This window comes from Hyperolius riggenbachi, chromosome 5, assembly GCF_040937935.1.
Source record: "Hyperolius riggenbachi isolate aHypRig1 chromosome 5, aHypRig1.pri, whole genome shotgun sequence".
Classification (NCBI taxonomy): Eukaryota; Metazoa; Chordata; class Amphibia; order Anura; family Hyperoliidae; genus Hyperolius; species Hyperolius riggenbachi.
Window position 1 is genome coordinate 136,860,211 of NC_090650.1, and position 26,376 is coordinate 136,886,586.

At 42.2% G+C, this 26,376-nt stretch overlaps 1 protein-coding gene across 3 annotated transcripts in view; it reads left to right on the plus strand.

The window, feature by feature from the left end:
- The window catches only part of MYRIP (myosin VIIA and Rab interacting protein), a 533,041-nt gene that overhangs the window by 150,896 nt on the left and 355,769 nt on the right, over nucleotides 1-26,376 (plus strand). The gene's annotated exons all lie outside the window — the stretch shown is intronic.

A 26,376-nucleotide genomic window follows, 5' to 3' on the forward strand; every position in this document is an offset into this window, starting at 1 on the left:
GGTAAGTCAGTCCGGCAATCCTCTATGTATGTTATAGTAATAACATGTTGATGTGTGCGTGCGGGCGGACGGGCGGGGGGGGGATGTCATCTAGGCGGCCCCCTATTTTTATTTGCCCCAGGGCCCCCTGTCACCTAGAACCGGCCCTGACTGTGAGGCTGGATTCTCAATGAGCGCATTGCATAACGCACAAGTGTGACCCTGCATGCATTAAAGCGGAACTGAAGAATGTCTAAAAAAAAAAGATTTTTTTAATTACCTGGGGCTTCTGCTAGCCCCCTGCAGCCCACGCTGTTTCAAAACGATCCTCTGTTCCCCCGCTGCGGCTCAGTTTCACTTTGCGCAGTGGATGTCCACTGCACCTGCGTGGCCCTGGCTGCACGTGTCCTCGTTCACACCCCTGTCGCCGGAAGCGTACTGTGCAGATGCAGTAGATATTTTCTTGTGCTGTGTCTGTGCAGGGCGCACCTGGCTACATGAACGTATACGAGGATACGCGTGGCCAGGGCGCAGTTGACGTCGACTTAGAAGTCTGCTTCCATGCGGGAAGTGAAAGTGAGCCGCGGCGGGGGAACGGAGGATCGTTGAGGACCGGTGTGGTTACAGGTCGGCTGCAGGGGGCTGGCAGAAGCCCCAGGTTGTTCGTTCGGCAACACACTGCAGCTTCTACATTGGCTGGGCCACTTTAATCTTATCGTGTTGCTCTGCCTATCTCATATAGATCATAGGGAGGTCTGTGTGGCTGATATTGTGGTGAAACCCCTCCCACAGTGTGAAGTCATGATCCTCGGTCTGACAGTTTGCTTTTTGTGAACCTTGTTGCATTGTGGGAAATAATGGCCTTTTCCAACTGCTAAGCAAGCAATATCTCCCTTTGCGCATAGAACTCGCAGTAACGAACATTACGTACAGATCACCTGGCAGAAGTAAAAATGTTGCCACCAGTAATACATTTCTGAATGTAAATCAGGGAGAGGAAGGATTTTACAATGGGCAAAAACTGACTAAATAATCTATAAATTACAGTATTAGAGAGTCAGAGAGATGGCTGGCACTCAATGCTGGGCACCATCCAGCAATCTGCCCCTGGGACTGTAGTGTGCACCAAGCTTAATGAGCAGTAGTAGGATAGAAAGCACTGGGTACCAAAACGTCTGCTTACAGTGATTTATTGACCGATACACATACAGAGGTTATGCAAAGGGAGAGGTAGGTCTAACCTACCTACCTCTCCCTTTGCATAACCTCTGTATGTGTAGTATGTCACTGGAAGCAGACGTTTTGGTGCCCAGCGCTTTCTATCCTACCACTGCTCATTAATCTATAAATGAATACTGTTAAAAATAAGCAATTTTATTATTTTTGTTATTTTCACTAAAGTTCCTCTTTAACATGAAACAGATATTACCCGTCCTTATAGATCTTCTCCTTGGACCATTGTAATGAGACAGTAACTAGCATCCAAGACACAGGCTGTAGGTTCTTATGGAAGCATGCATTAGAAATCAGATAATTCACCACTCCAGTTATAACGTTACTTCTGTTATTAATTTACGCACCTTACAAGGCTAAAGCTTTAAATCTTTTGGTATTTATTCTTCATATTTTTATAAGTATATTGTTTATTAGATACTTACTTAACATAAAATGTCATGCTAGACCACAGAAATTGCTTTGGTCTAGAGTTTGAAAATATGAAAATAATTCATGCATAAAACTATGGCTGACTAATAAAGTGGCATTAAAATGTTTTGTTCATCTGGCCTTCACCACTGCACATTGCAACAATTCATCAGCAAAACATAACCCTAATAATGAAGGGTCAGTGTTTTCTCTGGGAAAAACAAATTGAATAAATGAATAAATGAGCTAAGGTTTGTAAAATGCTTCTCTCCTCTAGGACTGCAAGTGCTTGTGGAAATAAGAGCAGTGGCCACTTAGGGCATGCTCAGTAAGCTTCCCTGGTTGCATGTGTGTTTGTTTGTACTCTAGACATAATCTGCTACCCTTGCGTTGACACACACACACACACCACACTGTCCCTTGACAATCATTATTCGATTGTTAGGGTGACATTGTAAGGGATGAGTGCTGCTCAGACATGCTGCTTTGCTGTAGAGGGGAGGAGCTTATTGTTTAAGCAATATCCTAGTACAGCAGTACACATTAGATTATGTTACTGGTACATGGATTTTGAGATACTAGCTTGATTCATTGTTCAAAATAACCCTAAAATGAAAAGCAGGAAAGATAATTAGAAAAAGAAGGGAACTTGTGGAGAATAATCTGACTTGGCCCACAACTCACAGCTTATCGGCATCAAAATGCGCTCCGTGTGGTTTTGATGCTGATAAGCTGTATGCTCCTTTTTGATTGGCCTGATGAAGCGGGATTGAGCCTGTGAAACGCGTTACCTATTTATACTGTGGAGTATACATAAATTGTTGTTTGACTGTTGATGCCACAGTCCTTCCTTTGTTTGCTTTGTCTGCATGGATGGGATAGGTCCACCACTGCCCCATCGGTTTTAAGCTCGTTTAAGTGAATTTTATTCTATTAGCGCCTCTGGAAAGCTTCTACATATTTTTATTGCAAAGGTCTTTTATTGTTTGTATAAAACTGACAAACCTTTAAATGCAATCCAGCAAAATATCAAGTAAACAAACAACAGTAGAAGTGAAGGGGAAGTCTTCGTAACATTTCTAAATACACATTATCAAAAAGTCCTTATACACAGTACTAACTAATGGTAATACTTATTTACAATGGCCATTGATTTCCTTCCAAGGTTAGCTTGTTGAGCTTACTGAAAAATGTTGTCTCAAGTATATAAATGTGATCAATAAGTATTGTGCTTTTAAGTGTTTATACCTCTCTAAACAAAGTTTTTCCATTATCCGATTCCCTGACATATGTTAATAAGTCTTATAATAATATGTGTCCTTGAATGTTTCCCAGGAGGACAAAGTTTTCATATATCAGTTGATTTTGTCTTGGGAAGCCTGGGTCTCTCCCAGGTCTGCTATATTGTTGACCCTATTTAGCCAGTGTGTTATGGTAGACAGTGCAAAGCATTTCCCGAGGGCAGGAATTTAGGCTCAGGCAACGTTAATTAAAGGGACCAGTATACTGTACATTTTCTGAAAGGGAGTTACAGTGAAGAAAGAAAGGGGAACTCTATTAGTTTGGTCCAGTATGGGTGATATACTTTGAAAGCATTTACATCGTGTAAGGTCAACTTTTATCCTTTTTTTATTCGCAATAAAACATTAATGCACCATCGAGCGCTCCTCTTTTATCTTGTTTTCCAGTATACTTGTCCCACGAGTTGTGGGGCTTGCTAATTTGGTGTCATCTGTTGGAGTATTATCTCCTGGATCCTTTTGCCTTGTTGGAGTGCTGTTATTATTTGAAACTGGTCCAGTGATGAACCTGACACCAGTGAGAGATCTGATTAGGATAGTTGTACGCTGCAGTGAATGAATGTGGCTTCTAGTTTTTTCGTTTTTTTTTCAAACTGGATTTTTTTTTTACAGTTATCCCACTTTGGGCTTCAAGATACACTCTTATTAATTAGATCACAACTAGCTGAGATATCTACCAAACGGTGACAAGTGTCCCAATAGAGTGGAGTGCTCCAAGACACTTGAGACTATGAAGGATCCACTACCATGGCTAGGACAGGTCTCACCTGGTAGGTTGGACTGTCTGCAAAGAGTACACAATTGTCCCACTAAGGCAGCCGGCTATATCCGCTGGTGGAGAGGGGAGGCCATGCACGTGGATATCCGCACTAGCTGACGGAGAAGATGACGGTCCAAAAGGCTGGCATCAGGAGGGACAGACATGATGTCAGTGGCAGTAGACTCGCATACCAGCTGCTCTCTCTCTCTGTGTGTGGAATGGAGGAGGAGCCGCTGTCACATGGGGCCGCTGTGGGATCATGAGTGACGTAACACTGCTACACTGCTGCTGGGGCTGCCAGACAGTGAATTAAGCCAACAACAGCGATATGTAGAAAACTATGTAAAACACTAGTTTATTGTGCAGTAGTATATATTTGAACATATTATATAGCCTGTCTAAGTCAGTTCAATTATTTTTGTAAAGGAGGCATTTGACTCTCACTCCATCTGCAGTCTCACTGATCCAGAGTCACACCATATACCATTACCCACTATTCTTTACATGAAGGTGTGCTACTCCTACATTTTTTGGACCAGTGTACTGCAGCTCATAGTGATGGCTTTTTAGGGTAGCACTATAATACTATGACATTTTGGGATTCATGAGCCCAGGTGGCCATGCTTTGATTTTAAGTATTTTTAATCTGATTGTTTGCTAAATAAAGTTTTGTTATTGGATTTGCCATAATATTGTCCCATTGCTTTATTTAAAGGGGAAGTCTCTTTTTCTTTTCCTTGACACAATCAGTTAGCTGTCAGGGCCATGGCTCTGACATTACACTGTGGAAGGGATTGCACCAGAATATCAGTCATACAGTTGTCCTTGATGATCTATTTGAGAAAAGGTAAAGGTTTCTTGTGGGAATGGGGGTGTCGGCTACTGATTGGGATGAAGCTCAATCCTTGGTTAAAGTCCCTCTGTGAGGTGCGTACTCAAATCCTATTTTGATAAGCCAATGAGTGGCCTACATTGCTCCTGTTGTCCTCATGTTATGTGTAACCTCGTAACCTGCAGGAACAAAACCAGGCAGTAAAGCGAGCTCCCACTGCACCAATATTTTACATATACTGGCAGGGGTGTTCCTAGGGTCCTTGGAGATCGGTGGGCACTAGGTGGGGGCCGCAGCAAAAATGGGTTTGCCATGGACCAGACTGTGGGTGTGGTAACGAGTGGAGACAAATTTACATGAACTTAGCAATGGTGGGACATTAGATTAGGACAGTGGTGGCGAACCTTTTGGAGGCTGAGTGCCCAAACCCAAAAGTCACTTTTCTATCACAAAGTAGCAACAGCAATTGAAACTAAATACTGTACAAATCATGAGGCCCCCAACAAGACAAATTCAGCAATCTTGAGGCCCGCGACAAATCATGAGGCCCCCAACAAGACAAATTCAGCGATCTTGAGGCTCCCAACAAATGATGAGGCCCCCAACAAGACAAATTCAGCAATCATGAGGTCCCCAACAAGACAAATTCAGCAGTCATGAGGCACATAAATAGACAGCACTTCACATAAATAGGCAGAATGCCCCCTTAATATGGTAGACACCTCTCACCTGGCTTCTGAATTCTCCTCTACTGGCTGCTGTGCCTGGCAACACTGTTTTGGGCTGGATTGGGGATGATGTGTGGGCTAAAAGGCCTGGCAGTGATGCTGTGGCCGGGTTGGCTGGCGGTGAAGCTGTGGCCGATGCTGTGGCTGGGTTGGCTGGCAGTGATGCTGTGATCTGGCTGGCAGTAATGCTGGGCTGTGCTTGGCTGGTTAAAGTAAATGCTGGCCAGGGGTGCAGCTAAGGTTTTTGTGGCCCCAATCGGACTGTAGGAAGTGGTTCTATCCTGCGGCGCGTCGAAAAATGGGTGTGGCTATCCTGCATAAGTGGGCGTGGCCATGACATGTGTGTGGAGCTGGAGGGCGGATTGGGGCGGGGCTGTTTGCGGGGGAAATGGATGCCGCGCCGAAACATGGATTTGGCCATGACATTGTATGGGCGGAGCTTAACCGTAGCACAGCAAATATAGCCAACTATGACCATTAAATAATAAATGCAGCAACAGTTACCCCAGACACCAGAAAATAAAAACGCAATTTGGGCCACATTTCAGCAGAAATCAAACACAATTTGGGCCACATTTCAGCAGAAATCAAACGCAATTTGGGCCACATTTCAGCAGAAATCAAACGCAATTTGGGCACATTTTCAGCAGAAATCAAACGCAATTATGGCACATTTTCAGCAGAAATCAAACGCAATTAGGGCTACATTTTCAGCAGAAATCAAATGCAATTAGGACACAGTTCAGCAGAAATCAAACGCAATTAGGGCACAGTTCAGCAGAAATCAAATGCAATTAGGGCACATTTTCAGCAGATATCAAACGCAGTTAGGGCACATTTTCAGCAGAAATCAAACACAATTAGGGCACATTTTCAGCAGAAATCAAACACAATTAGGGAACAGTTCAGCAGAAATCAAACGCAATTAGGGCACAGTTCAGCAGAAATCAAACACAATTAGGGCACAATTCAGCAGAAATCAAACACAATTAGGGCACAGTTCAGCAGAAATCAAACACAATTAGGGCACAGTTCAGCAGAAATCAAACACAATTAGGCCACAGTTCAGCAGAAATCAAACACAATTAGGGAACAGATGGATTTGGCCATGACATTGTATGGGCGGAGCTTAACCGTAGCACAGCAAATATTGCCAACTATGACCATTAAATAATAAATGCAGCAACAGTTACCCCAGACACCAGAAAATAAAAACGCAATTTGGGCCACATTTCAGCAGAAATCAAACACAATTTGGACCACATTTCAGCAGAAATCAAACGCAATTTGGGCCACATTTCAGCAGAAATCAAACGCAATTTGGGCACATTTTCAGCAGAAATCAAACACAATTATGGCACATTTTCAGCAGAAATCAAACACAATTAGGGCTACATTTCAGCAGAAATCAAACACAATTTGGGCACATTTTCAGCAGAAATCAAATGCAATTAGGACACAGTTCAGCAGAAATCAAACGCAATTAGGGCACAGTTCAGCAGAAATCAAATGCAATTAGGGCACATTTTCAGCAGAAATCAAACACAATTAGGGCACATTTTCAGCAGAAATCAAATGCAATTAGGACACAGTTCAGCAGAAATCAAACGCAATTAGGGCACAGTTCAGCAGAAATCAAATGCAATTAGGGCACATTTTCAGCAGAAATCAAACACAATTAGGGCACATTTTCAGCAGAAATCAAACACAATTAGGGAACAGTTCAGCAGAAATCAAACGCAATTAGGGCACAGTTCAGCAGAAATCAAACACAATTAGGGCACAATTCAGCAGAAATCAAACACAATTAGGGCACAGTTCAGCAGAAATCAAACACAATTAGGGCACAGTTCAGCAGAAATCAAACACAATTAGGGCACAGTTCAGCAGAAATCAAACACAATTAGGGCACAGTTCAGCAGAAATCAAACACAATTAGGCCACAGTTCAGCAGAAATCAAACACAATTAGGGCACAGTTCAGCAGAAATCAAACACAATTAGGCCACAGTTCAGCAGAAATCAAACACAATTAGGGAACAGATGGATTTGGCCATGACATTGTATGGGCGGAGCTTAACCGTAGCACAGCAAATATTGCCAACTATGACCATTAAATAATAAATGCAGCAACAGTTACCCCAGACACCAGAAAATAAAAACGCAATTTGGGCCACATTTCAGCAGAAATCAAACACAATTTGGACCACATTTCAGCTGAAATCAAACGCAATTTGGGCCACATTTCAGCAGAAATCAAACGCAATTTGGGCACATTTTCAGCAGAAATCAAACACAATTATGGCACATTTTCAGCAGAAATCAAACGCAATTAGGGCTACATTTCAGCAGAAATCAAACACAATTTGGGCACATTTTCAGCAGAAATCAAACGCAATTAGGGCACATTTTCAGCAGAAATCAAACACAATTAGGGCACATTTTCAGCAGAAATCAAACACAATTAGGGAACAGTTCAGCAGAAATCAAACGCAATTAGGGCACAGTTCTGCAGAAATCAAACACAATTAGGGCACAATTCAGCAGAAATCAAACACAATTAGGGCACAGTTCAGCAGAAATCAAACACAATTAGGGCACAGTTCAGCAGAAATCAAACACAATTAGGGCACAGTTCAGCAGAAATCAAACACAATTAGGGCACAGTTCAGCAGAAATCAAACACAATTAGGGCACAATTCAGCAGAAATCAAACACAATTAGGGCACAGTTCAGCAGAAATCAAACACAATTAGGGCACAGTTCAGCAGAAATCAAACACAATTAGGCCACAGTTCAGCAGAAATCAAACGCAATTTGGGCACATTTTCAGCAGAAATCAAGCGCAATTATGGCACATTTTCAGCAGAAATCAAACGCAATTAGGGCTACATTTCAGCAGAAATCAAACACAATTTGGGCACATTTTCAGCAGAAATCAAACGCAATTAGGGCACATTTTCAGCAGAAATCAAACGCAATTAGGGCACATTTTCAGCAGAAATCAAATGCAATTAGGACACAGTTCAGCAGAAATCAAACGCAATTAGGGCACAGTTCAGCAGCAATCAAATGCAATTAGGGCACATTTTCAGCAGATATTAAACGCAGTTAGGGCACATTTTCAGCAGAAATCAAACACAATTAGGGCACATTTTCAGCAGAAATCAAACACAATTAGGGAACAGTTCAGCAGAAATCAAACGCAATTAGGGCACAGTTCAGCAGAAATCAAACACAATTAGGGCACAATTCAGCAAAAATCAAACACAATTAGGGAACAGATGGATTTGGCCATGACATTGTATGGGCGGAGCTTAACCGTAGCACAGCAAATATTGCCAACTATGACCATTAAATAATAAATGCAGCAACAGTTACCCCAGACACCAGAAAATAAAAACGCAATTTGGGCCACATTTCAGCAGAAATCAAACACAATTTGGACCACATTTCAGCAGAAATCAAACGCAATTTGGGCCACATTTCAGCAGAAATCAAACGCAATTTGGGCACATTTTCAGCAGAAATCAAACACAATTATGGCACATTTTCAGCAGAAATCAAACACAATTAGGGCTACATTTCAGCAGAAATCAAACACAATTTGGGCACATTTTCAGCAGAAATCAAACGCAATTAGGGCACATTTTCAGCAGAAATCAAACACAATTAGGGCACATTTTCAGCAGAAATCAAATGCAATTAGGACACAGTTCAGCAGAAATCAAACGCAATTAGGGCACAGTTCAGCAGAAATCAAATGCAATTAGGGCACATTTTCAGCAGAAATCAAACACAATTAGGGCACATTTTCAGCAGAAATCAAACACAATTAGGGAACAGTTCAGCAGAAATCAAACGCAATTAGGGCACAGTTCAGCAGAAATCAAACACAATTAGGGCACAATTCAGCAGAAATCAAACACAATTAGGGCACAGTTCAGCAGAAATCAAACACAATTAGGGCACAGTTCAGCAGAAATCAAACACAATTAGGGCACAGTTCAGCAGAAATCAAACACAATTAGGGCACAGTTCAGCAGAAATCAAACACAATTAGGCCACAGTTCAGCAGAAATCAAACACAATTAGGGCACAGTTCAGCAGAAATCAAACACAATTAGGCCACAGTTCAGCAGAAATCAAACACAATTAGGGAACAGATGGATTTGGCCATGACATTGTATGGGCGGAGCTTAACCGTAGCACAGCAAATATTGCCAACTATGACCATTAAATAATAAATGCAGCAACAGTTACCCCAGACACCAGAAAATAAAAACGCAATTTGGGCCACATTTCAGCAGAAATCAAACACAATTTGGACCACATTTCAGCAGAAATCAAACGCAATTTGGGCCACATTTCAGCAGAAATCAAACGCAATTTGGGCACATTTTCAGCAGAAATCAAACACAATTATGGCACATTTTCAGCAGAAATCAAACGCAATTAGGGCTACATTTCAGCAGAAATCAAACACAATTTGGGCACATTTTCAGCAGAAATCAAACGCAATTAGGGCACATTTTCAGCAGAAATCAAACACAATTAGGGCACATTTTCAGCAGAAATCAAACACAATTAGGGAACAGTTCAGCAGAAATCAAACGCAATTAGGGCACAGTTCTGCAGAAATCAAACACAATTAGGGCACAATTCAGCAGAAATCAAACACAATTAGGGCACAGTTCAGCAGAAATCAAACACAATTAGGGCACAGTTCAGCAGAAATCAAACACAATTAGGGCACAGTTCAGCAGAAATCAAACACAATTAGGGCACAGTTCAGCAGAAATCAAACACAATTAGGGCACAGTTCAGCAGAAATCAAACACAATTAGGGCACAATTCAGCAGAAATCAAACACAATTAGGGCACAGTTCAGCAGAAATCAAACACAATTAGGGCACAGTTCAGCAGAAATCAAACACAATTAGGCCACAGTTCAGCAGAAATCAAACGCAATTTGGGCACATTTTCAGCAGAAATCAAGCGCAATTATGGCACATTTTCAGCAGAAATCAAACGCAATTAGGGCTACATTTCAGCAGAAATCAAACACAATTTGGGCACATTTTCAGCAGAAATCAAACGCAATTAGGGCACATTTTCAGCAGAAATCAAACGCAATTAGGGCACATTTTCAGCAGAAATCAAATGCAATTAGGACACAGTTCAGCAGAAATCAAACGCAATTAGGGCACAGTTCAGCAGCAATCAAATGCAATTAGGGCACATTTTCAGCAGATATTAAACGCAGTTAGGGCACATTTTCAGCAGAAATCAAACACAATTAGGGCACATTTTCAGCAGAAATCAAACACAATTAGGGAACAGTTCAGCAGAAATCAAACGCAATTAGGGCACAGTTCAGCAGAAATCAAACACAATTAGGGCACAATTCAGCAAAAATCAAACACAATTAGGGCACAGTTCAGCAGAAATCAAACACAATTAGGGCACAGTTCAGCAGAAATCAAACACAATTAGGGCACAGTTCAGCAGAAATCAAACACAATTAGGGCACAGTTCAGCAGAAATCAAACACAATTAGGGCACAGTTCAGCAGAAATCAAACACAATTAGGCCACAGTTCAGCAGAAATCAAACACAATTAGGGAACAGATGGATTTGGCCATGACATTGTATGGGCGGAGCTTAACCATAGCACAGCAAATATAGCCAACTATGACCATTAAATAATAAATGCAGCAACAGTTACCCCAGACACCAGAAAATAAAAAAACGCAATTTGGGCCACATTTCAGCAGAAATCAAACACAATTTGGGCCACATTTCAGCAGAAATCAAACGCAATTTGGGCCACATTTCAGCAGAAATCAAACGCAATTTGGGCACATTTTCAGCAGAAATCAAACGCAATTATGGCACATTTTCAGCAGAAATCAAACGCAATTAGGGCTACATTTCAGCAGAAATCAAACACAATTTGGGCACATTTTCAGCAGAAATCAAAGACAATTAGGGCACATTTTCAGCAGAAATCAAACACAATTAGGGAACAGTTCAGCAGAAATCAAACGTAATTAGGGCACAGTTCAGCAGAAATCAAACACAATTAGGGCACAATTCAGCAGAAATCAAACACAATTAGGGCACAGTTCAGCAGAAATCAAACACAGTTAGGGCACAGTTCAGCAGAAATCAAACACAATTAGGGCACAGTTCAGCAGAAATCAAACACAATTAGGGCACAGTTCAGCAGAAATCAAACACAATTAGGGCACAATTCAGCAGAAATCAAACACAATTAGGGCACAGTTCAGCAGAAATCAAACACAATTAGGCCACAGTTCAGCAGAAATCAAACACAATTAGGGAACAGTTCAGCAGATATCGAACGCAATTAGGGCACATTTTCAGAGCTGCAAAAAGAAAAGAATTTACTCACCTGGCACTGGCAGAAGTCTTTCTTCCCCGTCTCCCGGCCGGCTGGCGCGCAGTTCCCACGGAGCTTCCTCCCTCCTCCGCAATTAGGGCACATTTTCAGCAGAAATCAAATGCAATTAGGACACAGTTCAGCAGAAATCAAACACAATTAGGGCACAGTTCAGCAGAAATCAAATGCAATTAGGGCACATTTTCAGCAGATATCAAACGCAGTTAGGGCACATTTTCAGCAGAAATCAAACACAATTAGGGCACATTTTCAGCAGAAATCAAACACAATTAGGGAACAGTTCAGCAGAAATCAAACGCAATTAGGGCACAGTTCAGCAGAAATCAAACACAATTAGGGCACAATTCAGCAGAAATCAAACACAATTAGGGCACAGTTCAGCAGAAATCAAACACAATTAGGGCACAGTTCAGCAGAAATTAAACACAATTAGGGCACAGTTCAGCAGAAATCAAACACAATTAGGGCACAATTCAGCAGAAATCAAACACAATTAGGGCACAGTTCAGCAGAAATCAAACACAATTAGGGCACAGTTCAGCAGAAATTAAACACAATTAGGGCACAGTTCAGCAGAAATCAAACACAATTAGGGCACAGTTCAGCAGAAATCAAACACAATTAGGACACAGTTCAGCAGAAATCAAACACAATTAGGGAACAGTTCAGCAGATATCGAACGCAATTTTCAGAGCTGCAAAAAGAAAAGAATTTACTCACCTGGCACTGGCAGAAGTCTTCTCTCCCCGTCTCCCGGCTGGCTGGCGCACAGTTCCCACGGAGCTTCCTCCCTCCTCCAATCTCCCGCGCTGATTGAATGCAGGGCTACGGGAAGATGGCCACCCGAAGCCCTGTACTGGAGCAGGGCTTTGGTGGCGGCCATCTTCCCGTATCCCTGCCCTGCTCTGCCAGCCCCGGGGGCCTGCGGGAAAACAGTGACGTCACGCCAACGTCACTGAGCCGCCGAGGCCCCTACGATCTTGAGGCCCCAAGCGGCCACTTGGTTCGCTTTATGCCTCGCGGCGCCCCTGATGCTGGCCTGACTGGTGGTGATGCTGTGGCCTTTATGACAGTGATTCTGGGCTGGTTGGCTGGTGGTGATGCTGGGCTGGCTGGCCTGGATAGTTTAGGTAGTGACAGGTGCCCCCTAGTTAAGGTAGTGTCAGGAGTCCCCCATTTTAGGTAGTGACAGAAGCCCCCCAGTTTAGGTAGTGACAGGCACCCCCCAGGTTAGGTAGTGAGTGGCAGGGACCCCCAGTTAGGTAGTGACAGGTGCCCCTCACTCACCTCCCAGCAGCAGCAGCCCAGCGTCAGACCTCAGTATCAGCCGGCGACCCAACCAGTTAGAGCGGACACACCACGCTCTATATGCGGAAGTTATGTCACTTCCGCATATCAGTGCGGTGTCCGCTAGGTCCTAGCGCCCGCACTAGTGGTCGCCGGCTGATCGAGGTCTGATGTTGGCAGCGGCAGCTAGCGGGGGGGGGGGGCAGTGGCGGCCGGGGGAGACAGCGGGGCACCCCAGTAAATAGATTGGGGGCACCCGCGGTCATGTTGGGGGCACAGGTCCCCCTAAAATAGGGCTAGCATCACCCATGTATACTGGGCTAGGAGAGCACAGAAGGGGGAGCATCCGGAACATATATGGTGGGGCCAAGCCAGGTGCAATAAATGCACATGTACCCTTGTGGGCCAAACAAAATTACTATATATAACTACTATTTGAGCCAAATTTAGCCCATGGTTCAGAAACAGTTTGAAACTCCTGTTCTAAGAAATATAGAGATCTAAACTTCCTCTTCCCTCATAATTTTTAATTTGATTTATTCTTATTCCTTCTGCTGTACTTTATCAAATGAAAATGTACCAATATTAATGTTTCAAACCACACATTAACCCTGTATGTATTTTTGACTTGTGTTATTTGAATAGGAAATGTTAAAGCATTCCCATGTATTCCATGTATTTCTTGTGGATTCTAGTCAGTGTTTTTAATCATAAAACTAAAAAATTCAGGTTTAGCTTTCTTTACTCCAGAATACATCCTGGCTTACCCTAGGCCCTGCTTGTTTAGAACACAGGTGTCAAACACAAGTCCTTTGGGGCCATAGCCATGCCAGTGTTTACGATGGGCAGGGAAATGGAGAAATTGTTCTACTTGATGAACCACACCCTTCCTGAATCAGTCCCATTAATTCAGCCTTTTTTGAGCCATGCCAAAAAAGTGTGAGGACCTTGGTTCTCAAGGACTGGAGTTTGAAATCCCCGGTAGAGAAGATAAAAATACAAATTAAGTACATTTCAGAGTTTTTCCACAGGGATTTGGAAGTGCTATGTAGGAACCAGACCTAAGGATCCTACCAGTTAACATGTGAAATAAAGGTTGAAACAGTCCAAATGACTTAGACCACACAGAAATTACTTTCAGGCTGGTATACCAGATATGAAGCATCTCACCTTTGCAGTCACAGCCTCTGAAGCATTTGTCACTGTAATGAGGTCCTGACATGCAATGTGTGCTGGGAACCAGTACCATATTACGAAGACTTTATAGGTCACCTCAAACAAAGCGGTGGAAAATTGTTCATTTAGAAATAGACATAAATCTAGGACCACTCTTGAGTTGGTTTAGCTCTGTTTAAATCTTTTATCAAGGAGCGTTTGAAGCTAATACAAGGAGGAAACTAATTCAAGAGAGTTTGGGTTGTGAAAACATCTGATTTGAGTGAACTGGAAATACTTTATCAGTGGAATATTGTCCTTCAAGGGTGTACATTTCTGCATATGCTCTGACTGTGCTACGTTTTAATTTAGGATCATATTTTTGAACAATTAAAGGACCACTATTGCAAAAAAATGTAAAATTTAAAATAAATACTTATAAAATGTACATTTCTCAAAGAGTAAAATGCACTATAAATGTATTTTTTTCTGAACTCCATGCATACCCAGTGGTGGAACAACAGCGTCCGCGACCCCCAAGATTAAAGAAAGAGGGGTTTGCATTGAACTCCTCCCCCTCTTTTGCGCGCCTCCTCCCTTGCATACTTGTAAAAATAGCGTCACTAAATTATGGTGCACAGTGTAGCTGATAGTACTTCTGTAATAACGTTATTTTCTGAAATGACGTATCATTTCATATCAATGACATGTATGTTTTTTCTGTAATTTGAATTGCAAGTACATATTAACATCTGACAGCATCAGTAACCACTTTGAATCCCTTGCTACGCTTATCTACTCCCCACAAAACTTCATCTGAAGCTCAGGGGAGTAAATATGCGTACTTGTGGTAAACAGTGTGCTGTATGCCCAAAAAGCTATCTGATTATGCATATAGGGTATCATTTTAACCGTGACAAGTGAGAGAATAGATTTTGTGTTGTTTGACAACTGAGAGCTAAGTCATGTGATTGTTTTTTACCGGAAAACTGAATGAAAAGCAATAAAACTGTTATTTTCATGTACTCTATACCCCTAAATAAATACTTGTAAAAAAAACAAAAGTGACAGCATTGAAAAGAGAATACATAGTTACCCTAGGGACTTAGCTTTTAAAATATGTATGCCATGAGAGTGTATTACTGTTAATCATGAAGATAAGGGCTTTTAATTACTGATAGAGTACAATGAGAAAACAAAAAACACAAACCAGAAACTAATATATTATCGCCATACATTGTACTAGGAACATTATTTAAATGTTGAGATAACCAGGAAAAATTTGCAAATACAATATGTGGGTTTTACCTATGGTAACATTGTTTATTTAAAAACTATAGTGGATGGAAATGGAGAAATAGTGTATTTTTTCTTTTTTTTCTAATTTTTCCCTTTAAAATGCACAGATAATAACATAATTACTAAAAGCAAATATCACCCTCACAAAGCATAATTTGTGGCAAAAAAAACAAGATATAGATCATTTACATCTGATGAGTAGCAATAAAGTTATTGGTGAATGAATGGAAGGAGCGCTGAAATGTGAAAATTGCTCTGGTTTTTAAGCAAAAAACCCTGTGGTGCTGAAGTGGTTAATGTGTTTGAAAGTAAATATAGTGATAGCAGTGGCAGGTGCAGTTGCCTGTGACATGCTTCATTAAACATTCTTAAAGAGAACCAGAGATGAAGCACCCTCTCGTATTTTACCTTATAAATCAGTGGGAACATGACAGTAAACACCTAATCTGCCCTTTGTTTCATTGTTCTCTGTGTAATCTGACTGTTATCACCTCTGATAAGTATCCCCGACTGAGAAGTCAGGCTGCTCCGTCTAGCTTTGCTACAGAAAGATTATAGCTAAGTCTGTCTTCTGTGGTGTTATTTCAAGCCCAAGCCTGCCCCCTTGTGGCTTTGCTATAATGACTCAGCAATAATCATTCCCAGCAAAGCCAGATTTAATTGCTCAGTCTGGGATTGTTGTGACTGCTGCTAACAGACACTTTTAGCAGTGAGAATGAAGCAGACAGCATGGTAAGTGTTTTCTCTAATGTTCTTACTGATATACATGGTAAAATACACAAGGGTGCTTCGTCTCTGGTTCCCTTTAAGTAAATGTTGCAGCAACAGAGGCCGTAAAAATAGTCCATGTTTCCTAAACAAAAATTGCTTTAGCATAGTGGTGGGGAGAACAATATTTAGCAGTGAAACAACGAAAATAAAAAAATATTTAGCAAGGATAGATTGCATGCATCACTGAACACCTGGACAAACCCAAGTCATATGCCAGGATCCTCCTCCTGGACTTCTGTTCCGCATTCAATATCATCTGTCCGCACATTCTACATGACAATCTGAAACGACTCGGTGTGGACCCCACCCTATGTGCCTGGATCAAGGACTTTCTCACAAACAGGACACAGCTAGTTAGACTTGGCGGCCGCCCCTCCAGTGTAAGAACCACCACCAACAAGGGTGCGTATTGTCACCGATGCTCTTTTCCCTGTACACAAACAGCTGCACCTCATCTGCGGACACAGTCAAGGTCATTACGTTTGCAGATGATACTACCATTCTTGGTCTCATCTGGGATGATGGTGAGCTTGAATATCGCTGCGAGATTGAGCGGACCCTCAGGTGGTGCTCGGACAACAAGCTTGTACTAAATGCGGCAAAAACTGTGGAACTGATAGTGGACTTCAGGAAGAACGCCCCAACACGTTGCCCAATCTTCATCAATGTCATGGAGGTCACCAGGGTTCAAAGCGCTCGGCTCCTAGGCACCACCATCACCGAGAAACTGAGATGGGATGTAAATATCTCCACGACACAAAAGAAAGCCCAGCAGAGACTGTTCTTTCTGAGACAGCTGAGGAAGTTTGGAATGCCAAGGGAACTTCTGACCAGCTTTTACACAGCAACAATTGAATCTGTCCTTTGCTCCTCCATCATTGTGTGGTACTCAGGTGCTAGCGCAAGGGACAGGCTCAAACTCCAGAGGGTTATCAACACCGCAGAGAAGATCATCGGGTCTCCCCTGCCTCGACTGGACCTTCTCCATTCAAACAGAATGAGGTCAAGGGCAAACAAGATCATATATGACCCCTCCCACACTGGCAATCAATTCTTCAACCTCCTCCGCTCAGGGCGTCGCTATAGGTCCATCCTCACCAAAACCACCAGGCGCAGAAATACATTCTTCCCTCAGGCGATCACCCTCCTCAATTCAGACCATCTCTAAAATGCCATCCTCCAGCCCCCTCCCTGCTCCTTGGCACACCAGTGCACAATCTCAGCCCTATGACTGTTTTCCAAATGCTGGCACAATATGGTTGCCATCAATACTAAGCCCTGCGGTGTAAAAAATGTGACTGTATAGAATGTAGATAACTGTAATACTACGTATTGTAACTTGTAACTTTTACTATGTTGTTGTGTTATTCGTATTGTAATTTCTGCACAAATTCTTATGTTACTGTGTAATTGCACCATGCCAACTTCCTGTGTCCACAAATAATTCCAGGTGCGGCGCCTGTCGCACTTGGCGAATAAAGAATTCTGATTCTGATGTAGCTGCTGCAGTGACTCCTAGTTTCCTTTGCTGTTTTGTTACTAAATATTTTCTCCCCGCCACTATGCTATGATAACGTAATATTTCGTTTAGAAGACACGGAGCACTTTTGCAGAATGTGTGTTGCCATTACATTTACTTGAGGGTATTTCATGTAAGATGTCACAGTCAACGTCACCCGCCTCTGTTATTGCTATATCATTACAAATGCTAACATTACTGCTGTTGTCAGGTTACGGCAGGGAGCATAATTTTCTTCATCAATGTGGCCTATATGTAAGCACAATATGAACATTTTTGGAGAGTTCCATAAAATGATGAGAACTTTTGATTACTTTGTTTGTGAGGTTTATTGAGTTAAAATGAAATCAGAAATAAAAAAGTATAATATTGAGCCTTAAAAAATTAACTAATGTAGATGTGTATTAAACCTAAAAATGATTGCTTAGAAGGCTGCAGGATCTGTTGATACACAGTGCTGCCCATAATTATTCATACCCGTGGCAAATTTTGACTTAAAGTCAGTGGCGTAGCTAAGGAGCTATGGGCCCTGATGCAAGTTTTACCTCTGAAACCCCTATTGCTACGCCACTGCTTAAAGGTACTTTTATTCAGCCAGCAACTAATTTTTTGACGGGGAATGATATAGGTGTCTCCCAAGAGACAATTGGACGATGTACGAAGGGCCTTATTGTGGGAAAAAAACAACATTTCTCAGCTTTTATTTACATTTGTGCAAAAAGTGTCCAGTTCAAAATTATTTATACCCTTCTCAATAATCATTCAATAGAAAAGCCTTTATTGGCTATTACAGCAATCAAAAACTTCCTATAATTGCAGACCAGCTTTTTGCATGTTTCCACAGGTATTTTTGCCCATTCATCTTCAGCAATGAGCTCCAAATATTTCAGGTTGGAAGGTCTTCTTGCCATCACCCTGATCTTTAGCTCCCTCCACAGGTTCTCAATTGCATTCAAGTCAGGACTCTGGCTGGCCACTCCAAAACATTAATGTTGTTGTCTGCTAACCATTTCTTCATCACTTTTGCTGTGTGTTTTGGGTCATTGAAATGTCCACTGGTGCCCAAGGCCAGGTTTCTATGCAGACTGCCTCATGTTGTCAATGAGAATCTTAAAGTATTGCTCTTTTTTCACGGTGCCAATTTTCTGTGATTAGGTTCCCTGATCCGTTGGCTGACAAACACGCCAAAAGCATTCGGTTCCCACCACCATGTTTGACAGTGGGGATGGTGTTCTTTGGGTTGAAGGCTTCTCCTTTTTTACACCAAATGAAGGAAACATTATTGTGACCAAACAATTCAATTTTTGTTTCATCTGACCATAACACAGAAGACCAGAAGTCTTCTTCTTTGTTTAGATGAGCATTTTCAAAGGCCAAGGGATCTTTTGTGTGCCTTATCTGGAGAAGTGGGGTCCTCTTTGGTCTGCATCCGTTGAACCCAACAGTGTGCAGTGTCCATTGGATTGTCGGCCTTGAGACATTGCCACCAGCAGAGCCCAGATTCGCCAGGATGGCCTTGGTGGTGATCCTTTTCACCTCTCTCACTATCGTCCTGGCCAGCACAGGTGTCGCTTTGGCTTCCGACCACATCCTCTGAGATTTTTCACAGTGCAAAACAACTTGTTTTTTATTAATAATACTTTGCACTGTAGCCACTGGAACTTGAAAACATTTAGAAATGGCCTTGTAGCCCTATCATGACTTGTGAGCAGCCACAATGCGCAGCCGCAGGTACTCACTGAGCTCCTTTGACTTAGCCATGACTGTCCATAAACCAACTGCACAGAGCTGCTGTTTTTCACTGGTTGAGCTGATTAAAACAGCTGTTCTCAATTAATCAGGGTAATTAGGATGCTTTAGAACAGCTTGGACTATTTCGAATGGTATAGTACTTCGGATTTTCCCACAGACTGTGACAGTTTGTGAAGGGTATGAATGATTTTGAACTGGACACTTTTTGCTCAAATGTAAAAGCTGAGAATTTTTTTCCCCACAATAATGCTTCTTGTATGTCATCTTATTATCTTTTGGGAGACACCTATGTCATTTCTTGTCGAAAAAATTACTTGCTGGTTGAATAAAAGTAACTTGTTAAGTCAAATTTTGCCAGAAGTATGAATAATTATGGGCAGCACTGTAATGAATGCTTACAGACTTAATGACTACTACTTCAGTCAATAATAGTCATAATAATAATAGACTGAGCGGCAAATCGTAGCATGGAGAATAGTGGCATATGCGGCAAGGAAAGCTGGGAAAGCTGAGGGGTGAGTGATCAGATCAGCATATGAGTCATCAGTGACCAGATAGCCTGAGTGGGCGTGATAGAGAAAGTGATCAGAGCAAGTTATCAGATTTGTATAGCCTGATGCCCAGGGGCATAACAATCAACCCTGCAAGGGATGCCTCCGCAGGGGGGCCCAGAAGCCACAGGGGGCCCCGTGGGGGAAAAAAGTTTGAGAGACTGACAAGCAACTAAGGAGATGGATAGAAAACATATTCTACTCTTTTACCATTGTTATATTGACTGCATGTGTCTACCACACAGATAAGGAATCCTACACACTTTGGAATTTGTACACTGTCCCTGCTCCCTAGGGTTCGGAAAAAACATCTGCCTCATACTGCAGGAGTTCTGATGATTTCATGTACAACATTACAAACAAAGGAGTCACAGTTGGAAAAAAAGTTGTAGACCTTCCCTCAGAAGAGATTCCTAGATTCTTATCACACACAAGCTAGTGACCTTATGGTGTCTGATTAGACACAGTGTAGTGGTAAAGATTGATGTCTGACTGTCGCTGCCTCATTGAGAGTCCAAGATCCTATAATAACAGTATCAATCAGTGACATTCTGAATGTTTTGCCAAAGTTACAGTGAATACTGTATCTTATGTTCAGCATGTCATTGTTGTCCCTCCATATTAGCATGTGCTCTCATGTAGTAAAATAATACGGCTGTGTGTGTATGTATGTACTGGGAACAGAGCTGTGACAAGTCCTTGTCGGCTGCAAGGAGCTGGAGGAAGCCCCGGGTAAGTAGATCTGGGGGTAGCATAGACTGCCTGACATTTCCTTTAAGTCTAAGTGTTTTTCTCTGCATGGGGAAAACTAGAGTGACCATATTTTTGTGGGTCCAACCTGGGACGGGGGGGGGCGGGGGGGGGGCGGCGCGCACATCGCGCCGCGGCGAAAAGTGGGAAGGAGTGAGGAGCACGCAGCGGCGAAGACTGGGGGAGGGGGGCCGCGCCGAAAAAATGGGCGTGGCCATGACATTGTATGGGCGGAGCTAACGTAATGATGTAACAGCGAGGCATAAGAAAGCAGTGTTTACGCCATGATGTGGACAAACGAGACTTTGTATCATGGGTGTGCAGAAACTGTGTGATGCTAATAGTATACCGTAACCACAAAGCAGCAAACATAGCCATCTATGACCATTAAATAATAAATGCAGTAACAGTTACCCCGGACACCAGAAAATAAACGCAATAGGCAACATGTCAGTACAAAATAAACGCAATGCGGGCAACATGTCAGTACAAAATAAACGCACTGCGGGCAAACATTTCGCCAGAAAAGAAACAATGCGGGCAAACAATAACATTTCACTAGAAAAGAAACAATGCGGGCAAACATTTCACCAGAAAAGAAACAATGCGGGCAAACATTTCACCAGAAAAGAAACAATGCGGGCAAACATTTCACCTGGAAAAGAAACAATGCGGGCAAACATTTCACCAGAAAAGAAACAATGCGGGCAAACATTTCACCTGGAAAAGAAACAATGCGGGCAAACATTTCACCAGAAAAGAAACAATGCGGGCAAACATTTCACCTGGAAAAGAAACAATGCGGGCAAACATTTCACCAGAAAAGAAACAATGCGGGCAAACATTTCACCTGGAAAAGAAACAATGCGGGCAAACATTTCACCTGGAAAAGAAACAATGCGGGCAAACATTTCACCAGAAAAGAAACAATGCGGGCAAACATTTCACCTGGAAAAGAAACAATGCGGGCAAACATTTCACCTGGAAAAGAAACAATGCGGGCAAACATTTCACCTGGAAAAGAAACAATGCGGGCAAACATTTCACCTGGAAAAGAAACAATGCGGGCAAACATTTCACCTGGAAAAGAAACAATGCGGGCAAACATTTCACCTGGAAAAGAAAGCATTTACTCACCTGGCAGAAGTGTCCGGCCTCTGGCGCGCTGCTCCGTCCCGGGACCGTCTTCCTCCTCCTGCTCTTCTCTCCCGCGCTGACAGGGCTACGGCAAGATGGCGCCCGAAGCCCTGTACTAGTGACACAAATAGGTCTCCAGTACAGGGCTTCGGCAGCCATCTTGCCGTAGCCCTGCTCGCCTGCCGGTGTCGGAAACAGACACCGGAAGAGGAGGCTGGAGCGGGGCTGCGGGCAATGAACTGGCACGGCGTCTATAGACGCCGCTGCCAGTTCATTGAGGAGAGAGTGGCCAGAGTCCCGAGGCCGGGACGTCCCGCTGCTGAAAGCGGGACGTTTCCCGGGACCTCATTAAGCCTGGGACAGCGGACCCCGAATCCGGGACGTGTCCCGGGCAATCCGGGACGTCTGGTCACTCTAGGAAAACACATTGGTCCTCAGTTTTCCTGTGCAGAAAGCGAGGGGGGTCACCTTCCAAAGTTTCGCAGGGGGGCCCAGTGATGTCTAGTTACGCCCCTGGTGACGCCATAATTAAACAGCCTAAGCTGAAGTGGCAGAGAGATTGGCATACGTGGTGATATCGTGGAGAATAGTGTGCTCCATAATTATAAAGTTGGCACTGATGTAACAGATATTTGTACTGTTCTAATACTAAAAAAAATCACAGCTATAATTTTAGTTCTAATTGCAATATGACTGACATCATTTTCATGTAATGCATATTAGAAATGCTAGATTTCTATAACCCTCATTGTTTGACTTTTAAGATCCACTGCTGTTAAATACACCTTATTTTTGAATATTTACCTTATCTGCATAATGTACTTTGCCAGTATGTGTGGCAGCTTGATCCATTTTCCCTTCAATTTGTTATCCCGCATGGGACTATGATACTGAAGTTAAGGAAAGAAATTGCTTGACTAGCAGAAACCTGAGAGCTAAAATGCTAATTTTAGCATACAGAGAAAATTGATCATTTGAGATTCTCCTGAGCTGTATATTTTTAGTCTGATTAGAGTACTTTATAGTTCATATGCATGTCAGATAAAAAAAAAATTCCCCTAGTTATAGATAAAAGCCCAATTCCAGGATTTTTTTTCTTTAAATGTAGTTATTTTGGCCCGTATGCAATTAATTTTTTCTCCTGAGATTTCTCCTGGGTGATCATTTGTAATCTTTTATTTAGAATAACTTTTCAGCACTTTGCAATTGAAAAAGTACCAAAAAGTAAGCGGAAAAGTACCGTTAAAACTATTTTAAATATTTTCTTGGTTGTTGGTGATTTAAAAGGAATTTTATTGACAAGTTATAAAATCTCACTCAAGAGGAGACTTGGTAGAAAAAGTTAATTGCATATGGGCATTTCTGTTTTACTGCTGTCTATCTTTTTGAATTTACATCAAGTCTTATTCAAACAGAGGAAAGATCTCTGCAATGATAACAGCAACAAATAAAAAGAAAAACAAATCTGTATAATGAGGAAGAAGAGAAATGTTCAACATCTTTTTAAAATAGATTTTCAGCATTTTGTAATAGAAAAAGTACCAAAAAATAGGTGAAAAAGTACTGCAAAAATTATTTTGAGCATTTTCTTGCTTTCTGGTGGCTTAAAAGGCATTTTATTGACAAGTTTAAAAATATCACCTAGGAGAAAACTCTGGAGAAAAAGTTAATTGCATATGGCCCTATGTCACTGGGACCAAATTTCCTAAAAATAAAAAACAAAAAATCGCACTGTAAAAATCACAGCTGAAAGGTGCACAAATATTTCTGGGATATCAGTGGCTATTGTCATATAAAATGAAGTACCCAAATGCCGGGGAGAGTCTTCCTGTGTCCATGTACACCAGTAAAAGATTTAAAGTGGGATTTAACTATCAATGTAAGTAACTACTTTTAGCTACATAAAAGATCATTTCAAAGCTTTCCTCCCGTTGTAAAACATTTATTTTGTACAAGCTTGTACTGCTCTTGTAATCACCAAACATAATCACTTCCAGACAGTAGAAGCTCTTTGCCTCTCTTCCTCCTCACTGGGCTCCCCTGGCTTCTCTGCATCGCTGGTGGCAAATTGGTATTTGAGCACGTAAAAGCCACTCAGTTTGGTCCGGATAGATATGTCACTGTGGTAGAGGAGGCAGGGAATACAGAGAAGAGGTCAGGCAGAGAGGTAGAGAGCTTCTTCTGGACAGCAATGATTATATTTGCCGATTATGAGAGCAGTACAAACGTATACTTTTCTCATTATGCAAATTAAATGTTTTTAAACATGGAGGGGTCTTTACATTTTCTTCTATGTAGCTAAGAATAGATATTTAAATTTTAGTTTTTGGAGTTTAATTCCAATTTGAAACAAACCTATGAGTTTGCTACAGGCATAATTAAATACTTACCTTGGAAGGGGAAGCCTCTGGAACCTAAATAAGGGCTCTTTTTTTGCGACAGGCTCACTTTAAAGCCATCAAGTCACCAAAAAGGAAACAGACTACAGATAAGTCCTACTATGTGTGCATTCGCATTACATTATAAAGCAATTTTGAAATACAGGTCCATTTGGTAATTGGGAACAATGTGGCTTGACATTGTTGTAACTGAGTACAACTATAATAATGATTTTCACTAACCACAAAATGATGCCTAGTGTTAGAATGTTGTGTGGTTATTCAAGTCTAGCATGAGCCATATTTATCAACCATGGGAGTATCCTTATAACTCTGGGCGTTAGATAAACATTTCACGCTTTGCAGGCTTTATCAGCTTCAATACAGCTCTGTAAAAGGAAACCTGGAAACACCTCTGTGTACATATCCTGTCTGTGTAAATGCTGCAGATAAATTCCTTCCATTACTACAGCTATTGCCATATTTTTAATATCATATTTCTATTCAGTCAGCTGTGTACAAAATCATCTGGGATTAAGTAGACAAAATGAGCCCAGAATAGCAGTGGTAATGGCATGCGTTTAGCAAACTTAATTGCATGCATAAATAGTTGGGATAGAATAGTATGCTAGCGGACAAAATGTTGTATATTAAGAACACTTTTAATACTAAAGTAAAAGTGTATTACTTTTTTTTCAGCTTTTCTTTTGAAGTGTTTCATCCCTAATTATCTACAAGACTGTATTGCTTATAGTTATTCTGGTAAGAGTCCCCTAAGAGTGGGGCTGCGTTCACAGTGAGGAGTTGTGGTGTGTTGCAATGGACAATATAATCACACTGCTAAAGTGATTCAGTCATATTGTAATGATACTGGTGCACATTTGTCCTCAGAAGAAGCACAACACAGGCTGTGCACCACTGGCACCCACTGCTTTCCCAGTACCCCCGCATCTGCACGATAAGTACACTGTTTTGCATTGAATGTTTATGTATGGACTGCTTTTGATTGGCAAATAAAATCGCAGTAGTGCCAAGCCTGCCCTTTTGTCCTTGCATTATAGTGTTATAATACATTCATTATGGCGTGTTAGCAGGGCTGTGCGACAGAATCTGTTGTCATAGCAAGATGCAAACAGTGTGGTACGTCCAGTAACAGTTGCAGTGAAAAATACTTTGTATGTACTGTATGCTTCACTGTATGTGTCACGTTGCATATACTGTATAACACATGTGTATTCTCACACAACCTTTCTGTTGTGTGAGGATCTTGCTTTTGCAAGATGTGCAACGCAGTGCCCTTCTGTGAACTTGAAGGGAACCTGAAGCAAAAGATATATTGAGGCTGCCATATTTATTTCCTTTTAAGCAATACCAGTGGCCTGTCTACCCTGTTGGCATGCAGCAAATCAGGTGTTTCTGACATTTCTGTCAGATATGACAAGATTAGATGCATGCTTGTTTCTGGTGTGATTCAGTAACTACTGCGGCCAAATAGATCAGCAGGGCTGCTTAGCAACTTGTATTGTTTAAGAGGAAGTAAATGTAGCAACACCAAATACTTCTCATTTCAGGTTCCCCTCAACTCCTCATGGAGTATGCAACACATCCCACAAATGGTGCTTACATTAACCACTTGAGGACCCAGCCTTTACCCCCCCCTTAAGGACCAGCGTGGTTTTGTATGATCTGTGCTGGGTGGGCTCAGCAGCCCCCTGCACAGATCAGGTTGCAGGCAGAGCATTCAGATCACCCCCCTTCTTTCCCCCCTATGAGGATGATGTGCAGGGGGGGTCTGATCTCTCCTGCCTGCCTGGGTGTTGCGGGGGGGGGCACCTCAAAGCCCCCCTCTGTGGCGAAATCCCCCCCCCCCTCCCTCTCCTCCCTCTCGCCCCTGGTGATCGGGGCTGCACAGGACGCTATCCGTCCTGTGCAGCCGGTGACAAGCTGTCCTCTGTCACATGGCGGTGATCCCCGGCCGCTGATTGGCCGGGGATCGCCGATCTGCCTTATGGCGCTGCTGTAGCAGCAGCGCCGTTCAATGCAAACAAAGGAGACAAACGTCTCCTGCGTTTACATTTAGTCTGCGAGCCGCGATCAGCGGCTCGCA